This window comes from Pan paniscus, chromosome 1, assembly GCF_029289425.2.
Source record: "Pan paniscus chromosome 1, NHGRI_mPanPan1-v2.0_pri, whole genome shotgun sequence".
Taxonomy (NCBI): domain Eukaryota; kingdom Metazoa; phylum Chordata; class Mammalia; order Primates; family Hominidae; genus Pan; species Pan paniscus.
Window position 1 is genome coordinate 34,349,821 of NC_073249.2, and position 20,301 is coordinate 34,370,121.

The following is a 20,301-nucleotide window of genomic DNA, read 5'->3' on the forward strand; positions in this document are numbered from 1 at the left end:
CAAGTGGAGAAAAGTGAGACCTTAAAGAATATAGGAAGCTGTAAAGGGCATCCTGGGGCCTATTTTACTTCCTCATAATAAAATGAAGGCTCTTCAACCAGTAACTAGAAAAGCAGGTTCCTTTCCTTTGTTACCTACATGAGCTCCTGAGAATGTAAATGTACTTGAAGCTACAGAAGCAGTTCTGTGGGGATGCTGTATTGCATCTTGTTTAAAACCAATGAGCAGTGCAACATTCCTTTGTTAGTTCTTTTTCATAGCTTACTTTGTATTCATGAAGAACTGATATGTGTCATATCCTCTGTGAAATGGGAACACATTCTGAGCATGTAGTGAGAATTTCTAATTGCAAACAGTGATTGGGACATAAAAGACACTCGTGTAAAGGTGCCATGAACAGACTCAAAGAGTGATAAATCTTAAGTCTTTCTTTGAGGTGTACCCAGGTATACTGGTGGTATATTTTAAGAGACGAAGTACCATAGATACTTTTAAAATAACACAAACTAGTTATTCAAGGTCAAAACTTTCACAGTTTCCATGTATTTTAGATTTAATAATAAGTTATGATATTCATATAATGTGCCTAAATAAGCAATTCATCTGATCCAATTACCACAGAATTTTAATTCTATGTTCATTATTCAAATTAGTGATTTAACACTTGAGTTGTGTGCTCAAGGTTCAAATTAGTGATTTAATGATATGGTTTCATGAACATTCATAGTATTTGGTAAAGACAAGTAGAAACAAACCTTGTGGGAAGAATACATTAGAAAAAATGAAAAACAATTTAAAGTACACGTGCACTGAGAAGAGTCTTTCTGAGCAAGCCTTGATTGGTTTGTGTGGAAAAAGGCTAAAAATTTCCCCCTTATAACTCAAAACCTGTCTCCATTCAGGTCACATTTTCATTGTCTCCACAGATTTACATGGTTTGCATTATCACTTGTTATTTATAGAAAAAGACACCCTGGCTACCTTGACACAGAACTTGCAAACTTTTCCCTCTGCACAGTAACTCACGGTTGGTGCTTTCCTGTCCCCAGCAAAGCTCGGTAGAACAGTGGTGGGTGTGCAGTGCAGCCTACCGGAGAATCGAAACTCTCAAACATGCATCTGGTATATGTGTGAGGAAGCTAAGTTCCCTATACACTGAACAGAATATAGCACCTTTTATACTCATGTGATGAATTATGTGTTCCTGGTGCAAGGATGGTCCTGAAGACAAAACAGCCTTTGAAAAACTCTCACCAGTTTTCCAAATTGGCCTGGGGGTTTCTGCAATCAGAGCTAACATTTAAAAGGAGCTGTGTGTAAGTAACTCTTTCAGACTTGGTGGAGAAAGACTCAAAACTCCCTTTGACAGTCTTCTAACTACCAAATTCCTCTCCACCAAAGAACATGACATTGACAATTCTGCATTAAGGGAAATATCGGCAATCATAGGTTTCTTTAATCATGAATTAATACCTAGAGAAATAGCACAGCTCGAATAATATAGCTGCAGCTCAAAAATTACAGACTAGTATCTTACGCTGTCTGTGCTATCATTTATTTAAGGTGAAAACTGATTTTGATTAACTGACAAAACTCACAGCTTTAAACTCCTCAATACACTCAAAGCACAACAGTCAGGGGTTGTACTTTGTTTTTTTGAGTTGGAGTCTTGCTGTGTTGCCCAGGCTGGAGTGCAGGGGTGCTGTCTTGGCTCACTGCAACCTCCGCCTCCCGTCCTCCAGAGGTTCTCCTGCCTCAGCCTCCCGAGTAGCTGGGATTACAGGCATGTATCACTATGCCCGGCTAATTTTTGTATTTTTAGTAGAGACAGGGTTTTGCCATGTTGGCCAGGCTGGTCTCAAACTCCTGGCCTTAAGTGATCGCCTGCCTCGGCCAGGGATTGTACTGAGTTCAAGAATATCTATCTAAGGCTTTTGCTCTACCTTTGTAAGCTAGAAACACAATGCAAAAGAGAGGAAGCATTCATTTATTTATCAATTTTTCATTTGCTAGAATTTCCTGGTTGTACTTGTGATTTGAGTTCAAGCATAGAAATATCACTTTTCCAGAGGAATTCTCTGTTCAAAAAAAACATTCAATATCTTGTACATTTAACATCTTCCACCATTTGTTTTAATTTGCCTTGTCCACTTTATCTCTTATCACCTACTTGTCTGTTCATTTGTTCATTTACTGCTTAGTCAACAAAGTTCCCAATGGCTAAACCCAGGTCCTAGCCCACGCTAGAGCCTCAAACATTTGTCAGTTGACTGATTCATTTCTGCTATCTCCCTGCCCACCACCCAGAATACCTAGGGAAGATGCATCAGTCACTGTCACTCTTATCCCAGGAGAATTTCCTGGGATAAGAAAGACATGTAGCATTCCCTTCTGAGAGTTTGGTTTTCATGTCTTTCCATGGACTTGTTCACCTTGCCTGCATTTTACAGATGGAAGCCACAGACTCATCGTTAAATGGCTGAACTAACCTGCACATCCTGCACATATATCCTGGATCTTAAAATTAAATTAAATTTATTTTTAAAAAAAAGAAAAGAAAAGAAACCAAAAAAACCTGCAGGTGAGAACATGAGAAGTTTGCATCCTCTGACTTTGGAGAAAATGAGTAACTTATTGCTCAGCTCCTGCATCCAACCATCCATCTTTGACATAACTACTGTTTACAGAAAAGAAAAAAAGAGGAATCTGGTACTCTGGCAAAAACTCAAGAGAAATATCCAAAATTATGCTCATCTATCATATGCTACTTAATTCTACCCAATAGTCATGATGCAAAACTGTTCCTCCTCCATTCTTCCTCATCACAAAAATAAATGACTAATAAGTACTATTCTCTCATTGCTGATGTCCCAAACCTAGGAATCTACAATCCTTTCCCATGACTTCTAATCCAAGGTTTCTCAACCTTGGCACTGCTGACATTTTAGGAGGCTAACAATTCCTGTTGTAGAGGGCTGTCCTGTTCATTTTAGGATATTTAGCAGCATCTCTGGCCTCTGTATGCTAGTAGCACCTCCACAGTTATCACCAAAAAATGTCAGCATACATTTTCAGATATCCACTGGGGTTGAAAATCACCCCCTGTTAAGAACCACTGAATCTAATAGCAAGTCTTGAAAGCTGAAATTCCAACGTTTATCCTGAATCTGAATCTCTCCCACAAAATCCATCATGTGACCTAGATCTAAGCCGCAGCTTCTCTCACTTGGACCACTACAGTCCTTTTCCATTGCATTCCATCAGTCCATCCTCTGCTCTATAGGCAGTGTGATATTTTTAAAACTGCAATCAAGTTATGTCATTTCTCTTCTTAAAAACTTCCAATGGCTTCTTGCTACATTGAGAAATGCTCACTCTACCACCACCTAGAACCAACCTGCCCCATCCATGATTCTCTAGTTTCGCCGGTTTCACCCTGTGTTAATTTTTGGTGTGATTACATTCATCATCTCTATTTGAAATTATATTACTTGTTCATTTTTCACCTGTCTCACCTGCTATAATGTAAGCTCCATGACAGGAAATATCATATCCATATTATTCACTGCAATATCACCCATGGGCTAGAGCAGCCACCTGGCACATAGTAGGTACTTAATAAATGTTTGCTGGATGAATAAATTACTGAATGTTAGAAATAATAATAAATGTTATCTGTTTGCAGGTGAGCATATTCTTTACTTAAAATAATATCTTGTTTTTATATTACCAAATCTATTCAAAACAATCCAAAATTTTCTTATCTCACCTCGAATTAAAGTATAAATTGTTCTAATCACCTGCAAGATCCCCCCTGAGCTGGGCAACTACTACTTTCTTGACATGATTTTCTAACCCTCCCATGCCACACACTTCACTCTAGCCATATACGGATCTTCTTTTATTCCCAAACATGCTACATTCCCATTTCAGAACCTTGCATCTGCTGCTTCCCAAGCCTGAATGTTGTGCCCCAGATATCCCAGAACTCACTCTTTCATGTCCTCCAGGTTTCTGGTCAAGCATCCTCTTGTCATAAGGGCTGTCATCAATTACTTTATAGACAGTAATAAGAAAGAAAAAGCAGCTCCTGGCTACTGTCAGCTTGGAGCTGCCCTGGCTCTAATGGCTAGGTATGGCATTCCCCTTTTGAATATAAACAATTTTATAGTACACCCACATCTGACAAATTTACTCTGTAATATGATGGATCAAGACAAAAACAAGACAGCTCTGTAATTGTGTCTGAGCAGAGAAAAATTAATGAAACCCTCAAATATTTTCCTTGTTCCTGCTAATATGAGTGACTGCTTTATCTTTATCAATTTTAGCTTCAGTACACTTTGTTCCTTCCATCTTCCACATAAAATTATTAATATTAAGATCCATGCATGGTGGTGCACATCTGTAATCCCAGCTACTCAGGAGGCTGAAGGAGGAGGATTGCTTGAATCTAGGAGTTTGAGGTGGCGGTATAAAATGATTGCACCTGTGAATGGCCACTATCCTCCAGCATGGGCAACAAGGCCCTGTCTACAAAATAAAAATAAATAAGCTTTAAAAAGGTTATTAAGGCAACCATAGAATTGCTTTGACTCTCTGACAGTACTGAATCAAGATCAAAACCACACTTCCTTGAAACATCCCCCAAATCACCTCATACAAGCTCAAATCCAATAATAAGCCCCTGTTAACAACCTATTACTGTGACATCCCACAGTTCCCCATAGTGTAATGATGCCGGGAGCTAATAAACTCAACTTTGTTCAACTACAAGTTTGTTTACAGTGGACTTGCTTGGAGGACATCGGCAGTAGCAACCCCCAACTCCAATGAGCACTTAACATGATCTTAAGTAAGATGATCATATATCTCAGTTTGCTGGGGAGAGTCCAAGATTACACCTCTTGATTTTATATGTCATTTGGTTATTGACAGTTCTCATCCTCAAAAATGTCCCAGTTTGAAAGGTAAATTGAACATAGCTTTAATCTGCACTATTTTTTTCAGTGGCTTGAATCACTATCTGGTACATCAAACTTTTTTTATTGGTTCTGTCTCTCTTTTTATTTCTCTCTCTGTATGCTCCCTTTCATCCTGTTCCTCTACTAAAATATGAATGAACGAAGTACAGGAACTTTATCTATTTGTTTTTATTGTACTGTCCCCAACACCTATAGTACTTCTTGGAACAGAGAAGTCTCCCAGCAGATATCTGTTGAATGACTTAACTAATGAATAGTTATGACATAACACTGCAAGAAATCTTCGAGTTCGGAAAACTTTTTGAAAAATCATTCAAACCCCCAAATCAGTCATTTTTCTATATACTAACATGTAGAAACTGACATTAAAATACAGTACCATTTATGATTACTCCAAATAAAATGAGATACTTAGATATACCCTTAACAAAATATGTATAGAATCTGTATGCTGAAAATTACAAAATGTTAATTAAAAAAATCAAAGGAGACAAACAGTAGAATTTCATGGGTTAGAAGACTCAACATAGCAAAAATCTCAATTCTCCCCATGTTGATCTATAGGTTTAATACAACTCCGAACAAAATCTCACCAAGGCTTTTTATAGACATAGATAAGCTTATTATAAAATTTATGGAGGAAGGTACAGGCTCTAGGATAACTGAAACAATCTTGAGAAATAAGAATAAAGTGGTAGGAATCACTCTACCTGATATGAAGACCTGTTATAATGCTATAGTAATTAAGGTAAGGTGATATTGATGGAAGGATAAACACAGATTCTGAGAACATAATAGAGAACCCACAACTAAATCCACACAAATAGCCCCAACTAATTTTTCACAAAGATGTAAAAGCAACTTCATGGAAGGAGGAAAGACTTTCATCAAATGGTAAGGAAGCAAGTGGACTTTCATTGGCTAAAAAAATAAATAAATAAATAACCTAAATCTAAACCTCATATTTTATTCAAAAATTCACTCAAAATGAATTATGTGCCCCACTGTAACATGTAGAGGTGTAAAACTTTTAGAGAAAAGTAAGAGAAAAGCTCTAAGACCTAGAGCCATGAAAAGGGTTATTTGACTTGACACAAAAAGCACAATCTATAAAAGAAAAGAATTAATAAATTGGACCTCATCAAAATTATCAACTTTTGTTCAGTGAAAGACCCTGTTAAGAGAATAAAAAGACAAGCTACAGACTGGAAGGAAATATTTGTAAACCATATATCTGACAGTGGACTAGTATCTATAATATATAAAGATCTCTCAAAACAGTGTAAACAAAATCTTGATAGAAAATGAGCAAAAGACAGGAAAAACACATTTCACTGAAGTGGATGTAAGATGGCAAGTAAGCACATGAAAATATGTTTAACTTCATTCAGCCATTAGGAAAATGCAAATTAAAGCACAATACAATATCTGATAGTTATCACTATATATCTATCAGATAGGCTAAAATAAAACTTAGTGACAGTATCAAATGCTGACAAAAATGTGAAGAAACTGGATCACCCATATAATGTTGATGGGAATGTAAAATATTATACCTAATCTGGAAAATAATTTGACAGTTTCTTATAAAAACATGATCCTAAGACCCAGCAACTGCATTCTTCCGCATCAAGGAAATGAAAACTTACATGCTCACAAAAACCTACATACAATGTCCATTGTGGATTTATTTGTGATAGCCAAATACTGGAAGTGCTCCAGATGCCGTTGATGGATGAATGGTTAAACAGTTTGGTACATCATGCCATGGGATACCACTCAGCAATTAAAACAAAGTATAAGCTATTGATACATGCTAACTCAGATGCATGTCCAGGCTGGGATGAATTCTCCCAGGCTGACGCAGCCAGAGCAGGGAACAGAGCTTTATGAATTAGTAGGGCTGGATTTTAATCCCTACTATCCTCTTGGTTGAGCACTCAATGGTACGGCATACTCCTAGCAAAAAAGGGCATACAATTTACTCTGGATATTATTTGTGTAAAACAATTGTGGCCCATTTGACTTGAATAAAATTTAAGTCAAAATTCATACAAGCCTCTTTAAAAAACAGAAATGTGAGAGAGGTTTTGTTTTATTTGTTGTTGTTGTATGTGTTTGTTGCTAAAGTATGATTCTCAGCAAGACGTAAGATCAGCTGGTGTTAGACATATATTCAGAAAACCACAAAGGCTCTGAAAATTTTGCATGAGATTTTCCCTTTAATCACTAAGCATTTCTTTTTAATCTCACACCACTGGAGTTCTCATGAAAGCTTTTAGTCTGAATGCTACTCACACTTTGCTTAGAGAGAAAACAAAGAGATTTTCACAATATTTCTTCTTCAATTCTATGGTTAAGTGCTGAACTGATGATTTAGAGTCAATACCAAATTCACAATTGATAAAAAAAAGTATAACTTTTTCTGTAATTAGTAGTGATGTATCTGTTGATGAGGGATTGTACGCAGCTATGTGTTCATTCAAGTATGGGAAAAATAAAGACTGTTTTCTTAAGCCAAGGAGGCCAATATTAAAACCCAGGAATATCTTTGAAGGCCTGTCAAGTCAATAAACTTAATTGGAAATAATATTATCAGAATGTTCACTGACGTTACTCCATAAATTCTGGGTTTCTGATCAATATTGTTGGTAAAATTCCATGAAGAAAATAATATTGTGGGGGAATTCTCTGCATTTTCATCTACACACATTGACTTTCAAACTCTGCACAGTGTGTGAAACACCAGCTTATTTGCCTCCCTTGATACAGATCTAACCACTATTCACAGAGTTCTATCTATAGACATAGAATATATCTGTATTGAAATATTTCATTCCATGTAAAAATTGTTAAGGGAAAATATTATTGATTAGATGTGCAAGATAAGAGCTGAGGTGTATGCATTATTAAAACACGAGGAAAAGTTCAATTACTCTAACATGTAAAAAGTAATTTTCAGACGCTTGGCAAATTTTCTAGGATATTTGAAGTTTTTCTACTAATAGAGGGAGCAAACATCAATACCATTGCTTACATTGCTTAATAGGATTGATGTATATTCTATCATCATAGAATCTTAATCATAACTTAATCATGAAGTTATGATTAAGATTAAAGACTTAAAAATCAAAGAAATCTAGGTTCAAATTTAGGTTCTGTTATTTGCTAGGTGTGTGACCTTGGGCAAGTTACTTAATCTCTCGAAACTTCAGTTCCTAAACCTTACTATGTCTCAACTCTAAAATGAAGATAATAATGTTAACTCTTTACTCAGTTGTTTTGAGAATTAAATTAGAAAATTCAAAGATGCTAAAGTTCTGTATCTTTTAAAACTAATGCAAAATGCTTAGCACAATGGCCACATGGCAAGTATTCAATGAAGACATTATTTTTATTAGTATTGTCCAAAACCCACTACTATTATGAGAATATATGCTAACATAGCTGTCCATTTTCTGTGTTAAATCTTTTCAAGGAGAACATTAAATCATATTTAATTTTCTGCAAGTTAAAATCAGGCAATAGTTTCCTATTATGATGCTGAAATTTCCAATTTTGAATTTAAAAAGGAGCCACATTCTTAATGATTTTCAATGTTTTCCAGACTCTAAGAAGTTGTGAAATTAACTTTGACTTGATCATCTTAGATAGTTTCTAGAACATCACTATAGAGATATTTTTAACCCCTGAAACAAGAGATATATAAAGTCATCATTCCATTTTCAGAAATATTAGTTTCTCTTTTTACAACAAGCTTAACACTGAAAGTGATCTATAATCTGCTCAAACTTCAATACTTCCTTGGATCAAAAGCTTGTGACAAGCAAGCAAATCCAAAGCTCAAACTCATATCCCATGGTAAAGTCAAGAAATATATCTTTTGATGTAATTTTTTTACCATTACCTCAGTCTTTAAGTCATGTTATTTCTGTTTTTCTAAATTTTACATAAGAGGAAGACATAATATCTTTATACAAAGTAATACAGATTTTAAAAGCTGAGAAAACTGATCGGAACCTATGAATATGGTGATAATCCAAAAAAACCTGTACCTGTTTATTCTAACAACAGCCTTCTCCTAACTGTGCTATATGTAGTTTTTGGCCTGTGAGCTTTCAAAGTTGAAAGTACAAGCAACAAAATGAGTATTTTTTATATCAGAAAATGAAGTCTCCCCAAATTCTATATGCTTAAATACTAAGATCAAACTTGACCTTAGTCAAATATAGTCCCCAGCCATATTCACAACACCTGGAAAATGTTAAACTGATATAGCATTGAAAACCAAAATTCATGAATATATACATATATTTGTGTATATGTATATATTCTTCAAGGATTTTTTCCCAGATATATGCCCTTTTATGCCAAGGGCCATCTCTATTAAATGTAGAGTTGCTGTATTTCTCAAATCATATTTTCCAAATCAAAACCATTTGGTAACAGATATTTCTATTCACTCCAGAGGACAATTCCATTAGGCCTATTTTCCTGGCAATGACCTAGAATTTACAAGTCTGAGTACAGCTTAAAATCTAAATATGTGTAAATCACTCCCGTATTGTGAACAATTCTTGTTATACCAGATTTTTCCATGGTTACATGAACAATTAATATGTGTAATTCAACCAACAGAAAGCTGTAGAATTCCATGTGTTACATTCTGGAGGTATTTTTACAATATACTATGTGTCTGTGTTTTGCTAGTGGTGAATTCTTCAACAGAGTAATTACTGCAAATTGACTGTACTGATATTAGCATCAAGGGACACATTCATAAAACACATATCAGCACTTTTACAGAAGTCACACATTTGTTAGCACGGCAAATCCAACGACAACAGAATGGAAAACTTATTTACAGGTGAGAGCCCAGGAAAACCTATTGTGAAGACATAGGGCATCTTGAATAACTATTAAGGGGCATTATTTTATTTAAAAAAATTATTCAAGACCACATTTTACACAAATTAAAGAGGGCTTTTAGATAATTCAAGGACAGGTTTTTCATATGCTGTCTATCAAACCAAACAAGGGTTATATGGATATTTTGAGTTATTTCATATGCATTTAGGAATAACCCAAGATATGCATAATCCTTAAAAATCATTATCTCAAATATTACAAGGTCATCTTTTGATGAACAGCAACAAGCAGGATTACAGTTCTCTTTGAATTTTAGTTTGCAAAGGAAAATTGTCACATTCAGAAATGAAATTAGATTCCTCCAGCAGCTCATACAGGGACATAATTAATAGTACAAAGACCCAGACAAATTATACCCCAACACCAGTATTGGGTTTCATATTGGACTACCAAGGGTTATTCTATTGATAAGAATAGTTGCTGCCTCACAATTTGGATAGTCCCAAAGTTGCCTTTAGTCTGTTCATCTTTTTTGTTTTTTATGTGGTTTTTTTTTTTTTGGTTTTTGTTTGTTTGTTTGTTTGTTTGTTTTTTGAGACGGAGTCTCGCTCTGTCGCCCAGGCTGGAGTTCAGTGGCACGATCTCGGCTCACTGCAAGCTCAGCCTCCTGGGTTCACGCCATTCTCCTGCCTCAGCCTCAGGAGTAGCTGGGACTACAGGCGCCCACCACTGCACCCAGATAATTTTTTGTTTTTGTTTTTGTTTTTTTAGTAGAGACGGGGTTTCACCGTGTTAGCCAGGATGGTCTCGATCTCCTGACCTCGTGATCCACCCGCCTAGGCCTCCCAAAGTGCTGGGATTACAGGCGTGTGCCACTGTGCCCGGCCTAACTCTGTTAATCTTTTAAGAAATTCTTGCCAACTCATCATCAACACACGTGTGCACACACACACACATACACTTATCCCCAAGTACCTAGTTATAGAAAACCACCACAGCCCATCAGGATCCCTAATTATGGTCCAACTTTTATATGTTCCCATAAAATGGTATCAATTTGTAGTTCCACTTATTCAGGATTTCACTTTTTACTGCATGGTATTATAACTGGTGATAATTGGTTAATCTATTAATTAAATCAATTAATGGGTTACTTTGCCAAGCAACCACAACTTCTAATATGCACCCTAATAGGAAATATCTACCTATAATAAAGGTATTATTGTTATTATTATTATTCCCATTTGATTGGAGAAAATCGAGAGACACAGAGAACTAACATGCAAATCCAGGTGCTGACTCAAAAATCCCATGTACTTTCATCAATTACATCATTCTTTCCAAAGGGAGTATTGAGACATTACTAGGTGTTTTGTTCAACTAAACCAGGGAAATTCTGGGCTAAATAAAAATTAACAGATTTCTTCACCACCGGAATTCCTAGATCTGATGTTTTGTACAAAGCACCAAGAAGGGTATAATATTTATACTGCTTCTGAAAATTATTAACATGTGGTTGCCCTTTCTCTCCCTGCTCAGACTATCATGTATGACTAGTATTTTCCTAAACATACTTTGGGAAAAAAACACATTAAAGTATATGGTTCTTTTCCATATTCATTAATTTATTGTACTTAAAGAACCTGTACATTTTTGTAACCTTGTGTCCTTTGACTCAGCAAAATTTCTCTACTATTTCTTATTTTCTTCCATTATTCTTATTTGTTATCTTTGTTTGATCCCCTTATTTTCTATATCTGTTGGAGATTCTTATTATGCATCTATCTTTTCTCTCATCTTTTTTATTGTGTTAATATTTTTGGCATCATCTACAGATTTCTTGCATTTGTCGTTAATGTTGCTAAGTCAATTTGGGGGAAGAATCTAACTTTTTGTTTACCACCCCAAGATTTCTTTAGACTTCTTATTGTGGTAAAATATATATAACAATAACATTTTAGCATTTCATCCAATTATAAGTATACAGTATATGGCATTAAATACATCCAGATGGTTGTGCAAGCATCTACCACCATACATCTACAGAATTTTTTCATCTTCTTCAACTGAAACTCTGTACCTGTTAACCACTAACTCTGTTCCTCCCTCCCCCAAGCCCATGGCAACCACCATTCTACTTTCTGGCTCTATGATTTTGACTACTCTAGGTATCTCATATAAGTGCAGTTGTATTTGTTCTTTGGTGAATGGCTTGTTTCACTTAGCGTAATGTTCTTATGATTCATCAATGTCATAGTATGTGTCAGAATTTCCTTCCTTTTGAAGGCTGAGTAATATTCCATTGTATGCATATACCACATTTTGTTTATCACCCATCTGCTGATGGATATTTGGGTTGTTTTCACCTTTTGGCTATTGTGAATAATGCTGTTATGAACATGGTGTACAAATATCTGTTTGAGTGCCTGCTTTCAAATCTTTTGGCTGTATGCCCAGAAATGAAATTGCTGGATCAATGGTAATCCTATGTTTAGTTTTTTGAGGAACTACCGTACTGTTTTTCACAGCAGCTATATTTTACAGTTTCACCAGCAATGCACAAGCATTCCAGCTTCTCCACATCTTTTCTAACACTTCTTAATTTTTGCTTTTTTCCCTCTAATAGCTATCTAAGAAGTCACTTGCATTGTAAGAGGTGATTTGAATATTGACTGCTAGACCTGTGAGGGCACATACTGGTTTATCACATGATCATGGGCACCTGGAGAGTAGGGACTACAGAGAGGCTGCATAGCAATAAACATAGTAAATGTTTTTTATACAATGTCATAAGAGATAACATTAAATTCAATAAGAGAGCCTAGAATGGAAGGATACATTGGCATTTTGTCTTGTATCCTTGTAAGTAGGAGCCATTGTGAATTTAGAAAAAGTTAATTAGGCTAAAACACAGGTATTTGCAAAAAATTTTCTGGAGGTAAGCCCACTTAGGAAATAGCAAGATAAGTCATGATTTTATGAGAGAATAAAGTAGGTACATCAACCCAAGAGGTTTATAAAATGAGAGGCAGGATGTGATAAAAGAGGGAGAAGTAAAAGGTGACACTAAGTTTAGTATCTTGAATAAGCATCAAGCAATAGTGCCAGTGACTGAAATTTTAAAATGTGATTGTAAAAACAGAGTGTTTGTTCTTTCTACTCTTCTACTCTTATTCTTAGTCAAATTAATTCAGTGCTTCCTCTGTCTACTCATTTTACTTCTGCTGATGCCCTTTCTCAATATTTTATTTGGACCAGAATATATTCTTTGTTTCCACAAATCATCAGGCAGACTTTATCACTGACCCATCCTATGACACTCTACTTCCTCCATGAACCTTACCAAGTTTCTTTTCCTATCCCTTGTTTTCTTAACCAGGGCCTCTAATGACAACACCCTGTCTGGGCAACCCACATCTACAAAATGCAACGGAATGATTTGTTCAGTACTTGTGCCCCTGATCTTATGTCCTATCTGTGTCTTTCTGCATAAATATTATTTGCTCAGTACATGTGCCCTTGATCTTATGTCCTATCTGTGTCTTTCTGCATTTGCTTAGCATACAGCTTATAGCATCTGATAGGGCTTGGCTCACCTTGAATTGTAGCTCCCATAATTCCCACGAGTCATGGGAGGGAATCCGTGGGAGGTAATTGAATCATGGGGGCAGGTTTTTCCTGTGTTATTTTTGTGATAGTTAATAAGTCTCATGAGATCTGATAGTTTTATAAGGGAGAGTTCCCCTGCAAATGCTCTCTTGGCTGCCACCATGTAAGACGTGACTTTGCTCCTCCTTCCCCTTTTGCCATGATTGTGAGGGCTTCCTGGCCATGTGGAACTGTGAGCCCATTAAACTTCTTTTTCTTTATAAATTACCCAGTCTCTGGTATTTCTTCATAGCAGTATTAAAATGGACTAATGCAGTATCCAACCTGATGGTCTATGACAAAATGATGTTTAACAGGCTGTGCCCTTTTCTTAAGTTACAAACCTGAAAATATAGCTTGCAATCTTATTGGCTCACCTGAAAATCATCAATGGTAGAAATGAAGTCTTAATTTTATGCATAATCCAGGCACATATAAATTAAATAATTCAACACATAGTTTAAGGACAAATATCTGAGTTTAAAATTCAACATTTTCAGCTAGCTAATATCAAGATCTGACTACATATGATTTTCTTGAGTGTCCACATTAAGGTAGATAGAGATAATATGAATCCCAGAAAGTTTCCCAACCTCATTTTAGGAAAAAGTTAAGTTGGCCTTTCCTATCACTGTGGATCAGAATTGCTCACAAGAAACAAAACTTACCAACACTTGATTTTTACCTCATTTTATACTTCTGAGCTCCTCTCACCAGCTAACTATGGGTTAGCACATACTATGTACCAGGCACTCTGTTATGAACTTTATGTGTACTATCATATTTAATTTTTATTACAACTTCTGGAAGTGGCTTTTATTATCCTCAGTTTATAGACAGGAAAACTGAGGCTTAGTGAAGAAAAGTTACTTACTCTAAATAAATCACTAAGAAGTGGCAGAGCCGCTTACTTAATCTCCAAAAAGAAAACAAAATGGAAAAATGAAATGAGGCATAATCTTCTAAGTGAGTGTTTGATTTCTGACACACTGAGTGCTGATGCTGGACATCTAATGGTTTTCCTTAATTTAGCCAGAAATAAGATGGTAGATGAGGAGAAGAGTGAAACATAAGAATGCAAAAGCTTAAAAGGAAGTGAAGCCTTGGGTCTGAGGTCTCATGCTGTTGCTTGAAGTTCTCATTCAGACCTTCTTTGCTTGGCTAGTTCAAGTTGGGGAGCGACTAAAGAGCCCTCCACACAGAGCATGGTTCCTTCACATTTGCCAAACACAGATGTTGCCCAAACAGCGGTGTCCTGTCAAATGTTGGATTTGAATCTCAGTCTTCAGAATTTGACATGTCTGTTGAATATTTTAATGCTGGTGGGCATTGAAAGTTGATATCCGGCTGAGTCTCAGTTACAGATGTGAGAACTGGTTTGCTCAAGACCTCATAGCTAGCAAGTGGCCACACTGTATCTAAACCCACAAACCGCTTCCTACTACATCATGCCAGTTCACAGAGGTAGTCTTCACTTGTAGTGATAGCCACTTGCCTGCTTCATAAGCAGATACTTCCATTAACTGGAAGTATCTCTGTTTCTATTAAGCCCCAGGATCCCCATTAGTCACACAGTTATGTAAATTGAGGCTCTGAAGGAATAATTATCTTTCCTAATATCACACAATTACTTAGAAGCTGAGCCACATCTGGTGTAATCCTAATGAATAATGTCTTTAAAGTCAAACTGGCCCAGGCTCAGATTCCATCTTGCCATTGAACTAGGAGTGTGACCTCGGGCAAGTTACGCAACCTCTCTAATCATCTGTTTTGTCATCTGTAAAGTGGAAACAATAGTATTATTTGTCTTATGGACACATTTAAGAATTAATGGTAACAAGTTTCTAAGGCTGATAAATTATTATTTTCTTATTAGATAAGGGTATAAAGCAGAGATGGGTTAAATAACTCACCTAACATCCCATAATGCTAAGTGGGGAGTTCACATCCAACCCAGATTGCCTGACTCAAAAGCCTGTGACCATGGTGTCACTGTAATGTAATGTAAAGTACTTAGCACTGGAACTGAAATACATTAAAACCTCAATCCAGAGCTCCTTCTCTTATACCATGCTTATCCCTCCCCACTTGTAAAAATGTCCAAAGAATGGCATTCCATAATGTTCTGCAAAGTGGCACTTCCAGATTGCTCAGTCTCCAGTTAATTGTAAATCACTGTAGAAATTCCTCTCTCCCAGAAGGCAATAAACAACGACAGGAAAAGCCTTCATTCATCCCTCCTCTGTCCCAAGCACCTAGATCTCAGGATGTTCAGAGAAGATGAGTTCTCCAGGATGTAAATAAAAAATTATTAGAAAGCAAATTGCATGCAATGGCAAAGATCCAAGTTCTGAACTATCCACAGTCTGAATTGAGAAAAGCACTTGTAGAAAGGGAATTTAAAGAGAAAAAATATTTAAATCGTCCATTAAAAAAATTGTGTTTTGTTTCTGAGGATAATGTTAATGGTATTCTGAAGTCATAAAGTGTTCTCTTCTCTGCCTCCTCTCTAAGTTTTGTGATTACCTTTATATTTCAATTGAGTTCCTCTATCAAATTACAAAATAGCTTACCTTCAAGTTACTTCTCTTCAATATCCAATACTATGTTATTTGGCAATGATTCACTTCTAGTTTGAAATATAATGGAAACATAACTATAGATGGGGTTTATTGCAAAACTAGAAAAAAGATTCTCCGAAGTGGAGGTGCTAAGGAAATTATTATATAACTCAGTGGCTTCTCTGATAAGTGGCTGATCGAGCTACCCTTCATCTTTCAAGATTAATTTTGTTTTTCAAGATTAGCTTGTTAAAAGAGGAGTATATTCAAGTTGGAGTAATTTTTTTTAGGTCAATGTAGTTGATAAAGGTTAAAGACCAATCAGGACACCAAATGGCACTCTCTTGTTAGCTTTAGTGTATGGGCAAGACTTACAAATTGACTCCAAATTTGATTTTGCATTCTTATAGATAGTCTTAAAACAAAATGAATAATTACTATCTGATTTGTATCTTGTTTTCTTTCAGGTACAAATAGTAGGCACCTTTTCATTTCTCCGACATTGTCAGTCCAACCTAAATTCTACCCGAACTGAAATCTTCATTCTTTTTTTTTGATAGCATAATTGCTTCCACGGCAACAACAAATGTGAGTATTCTCTGCTGCAGGTAAAAATGATCATAACATATTGATAAACCATCTTAAGATTCCATTTTTATGTAAATGACCTTAGAAGAGAGAGAGAGGAGAAATAGAAGAAATAAAGTGGCATTCAAAAAGCAGAAGTGCTGGGAATAAAATGTTTTTCAGTGGTTTCAGTGATGTTTAAAGAAGGATCGAATTGAGAGAAAATTTCAGATACTCATACACATTTATTATTAATGAAGAACATTTCTTTAAAATATACCAAAGAACAAAGGAAAAGGCTTCCCTGTTCTAGAAGTATAATCCATTGGTTCTGTTTTTATGTCCCTTAGCAAACTCATTGGGAACAAAATTAGATATATAGAGATTAAAAACAAGGAGTGACTCTAGAGCTTGTCTTCAATGCTGGAAATGTTAGGTGAATCTTTAGACAGAACTTTCTAGATGATGTTCACAAATTTAAATTTAAAGAATAAAGTTTGGACCCAGAAAATGGAAGGGGCTACTCCCTGAACATACTATCTCCATTCACTCTCAACTCTTACCACAGTTCTCTATCTCCTGAAAGCCCAGCACCTGCTGGAAACAGCAAGTAAGACCTTCCTAGATGACATGAACAAAAGAGTCATGAACTTCCTTCATGTGGGACCTGACTAAAGCTCAGAGGACAATACTGATGAGCCCTAAGGCAAGGAACTGAATGAGGACTACCATAGGGAAGGCTTACTTGCTGAGATTCTTAAAGCCCTGGAAGGGATTGGTGGGTCTACAATGTTCCTAATGAGATTCAGGGTCTCTAATCTCTGAAAAGTTGAAGATAAAAATAAAGATAAAGAGTTGAAGATAAAAAGGTAGACTGAATTTTCTGCTCTTGCCCCCAGATTAGGAGAACATAAGGAGACTGAAGAGCTAGAATCTTCTTCCTTGTGTCTTGGAAGAAGACTGACAACCTACATCACTGAACACACCAGCTGCCTTCTACCTTGAGATATCTATATCTCAAGATATACCTTAGGTATATCCTAAAGGATATCTCAAGAAAAAGAGAAAATATAAATAACCATAATTATGAATAAAAGAAATTACTACAGCTTCTACAAGTCTTAAAAAGATAATAAGGACATATTCAGAAAAAACAATGCCAGTCAATTTGATAAAATTGGCAAATACTCTGAATAACACAAATTATTAAGAATTATAGGAAAAACTAGATAATCTTAATTATATTACTATCTTAATATTCATTATTAATTGTTAAATAATTAAATTCACAATTTAAAACCTCCCACAAGGAAAAGTCTAAGCTCAGGTAACTTCACTGGTGAATTCTGTCAAACACTTAGTAAGAAATAATATACACAACTCTTTCAGAAAATAGTGGAGAAAGGAATTTTAACATATTTAACATTTAACGTATGAGGTCAAGATAACCCTTATCAAAATCTTGCAATGTCATTATAAAAAAGAAGACGTGAAATCAATATCCCTCATGAATTTAGACTTATAAATCCTGAACAAAATATTAATATCTCAAACCCAGAAATATATAATAAAGTTAATTCATCACAACCAATCAGACTTTATTTCAGGAGCATAAGATTGGCTTAACATTTGAAAATCTATCAGTATAACTCACCTCATTGAAATAATAAAGGATAAAGTAAAATCATACAATCATTGGAATAGATATAGAGAAATCATTTCACCAATCATTCATAATCACAAAGAAAAAGCTCTCAGCAATTTTCTAAACCAGATAAATAATTGACTACAAAAAGAAAACAAACAAGAAACACCAAAACCTTATGGCTCGTAGCACATTTAATGATGAAATATTGAATAATAAATGCTTTGCCCTTCTAAGATCAGGAGCAAGATGAGAATATTCATTCTTACCACTTCAATATTGGACTGGGATTTTAGCAAGTACAATAAGGCAAAAAAAAAAAAAAGGAATAAAAGACATTAAGAATGAAAAGGAAGAAGTAAAATAAATCTACAGATGGCATCACTTAGTAAATTCTAAAGCATCTACAAAGCAAATATTAGAACAAATAAGTGAATTTATCAAGGTTGCAGGATACAAGCTCAAAACATAAAATCAGTGTAATTTCTATATACTAGTACAAACAGTTGGAAAATCAAATTAACTAAACAATAACACACACAAAAACATCAAAATATATGAAATACCAAGGGAAAATTTAATAAAATGTTTGTAAAATCTGTACACTGAATACTACAAAACATTGTTCATAAGCAGCGAAGATTTAAGTAAATGGAGAGTTATATTCAAAGATTAGATGAATCAATCCTGTTGACATAAATATTCTACCCAAACTGATCTACAGATTTAACACGTGTCAATTCAAAATCTAAATAGGCACACTAAAGAAACTGACAAGCTGATTCTAAAATATATTTTAAAATTCAAAACATATAGAATAGCTACAGCAAAGTTAAAAAAAAAAAAGAACAAAATTGGAGAACTTTAAACTAATGTTAAAACTTTTTATGAAGCGAATGTTAAGATGGGGCCATGCTGATGTAAAGAGAGAAAAATAGATCAATGGAACAGAATAGAAGTTCAAATGGAGACTTACACATAGATAGATGACTGGTTTCACCAAAGGCATCAGAGAATTTCAGTGGAGGAAGGGAATGTCCTTTCAACAAATAGTGCTGGAACAACTGGTTATCCATATGGAAAACAAATGAATCATGATGTTTATCTCACCATACACACTCAAAAAAATCAATTTGAGGGGAATTACAGACCTAAAAGTAAAAGCTAAAATTATAAATTTTCTAGGAAAAAAAAACACATGACAGCATCTTCATAACATTGAAGTAGGCAAAGATTTTTTTACACAGTTAACAGAGAGCACTAACCATAAAAAAATTACAAATTGGAATTCATCAAAATTAAAACCTTCTGCATATCAAAAGACATTGGTGAGAAAATGAATAGACAAACAGTAGACTAGGAAAATATGTTTCCTATGCATATATTTGACAAAGGACAAATACTCAGAATGTATTTAGAAAAAAAAACTCCTCAAAACCAATCAAAATCCGCAATACCAAATGCTGATAAGATGCAGAGCAATAGAAACTCTCATTCACTGCTTTTGGAAATATAAAAATACACAGCTGGGTTCGAAAGTAATTTAACATTTTCTTATAAATTTAAACCTATACTTACCATAGAAACCAGCAATCTCACTTCTATTTTCACAAGTGAATTGAACACGTATGTTCATACAAAAACTTGCCCACAAATGTTTATAGCAGCTTCATTCAAATATTAAAAACTGGAAACAACGAAGATTTCATTCAACAGGTGAATGCATAAGCAAACTATGGTATATCTATACAATGGGTTACTACTCAGGTGATTTGTGTAACAACGTGGATAAACCTTAAGTATATTTTGCCAGGTGAAAGAAGGCAGACCAAAAGACTACATATGTAAGATTCAATCATATGACATTATGAAAAGGGCAAAACGATAGGAAAGGAGAACAGATCAGTGGTTTCCTGGAATTGGGAGATGAAAAAGAAGACAACGAAGGAGCTACATAGAGTAATTTGTAGAGTGATCGAACTATTCTGTATGGCACTGGGATGGTAGATTCATAACTCTATGCACT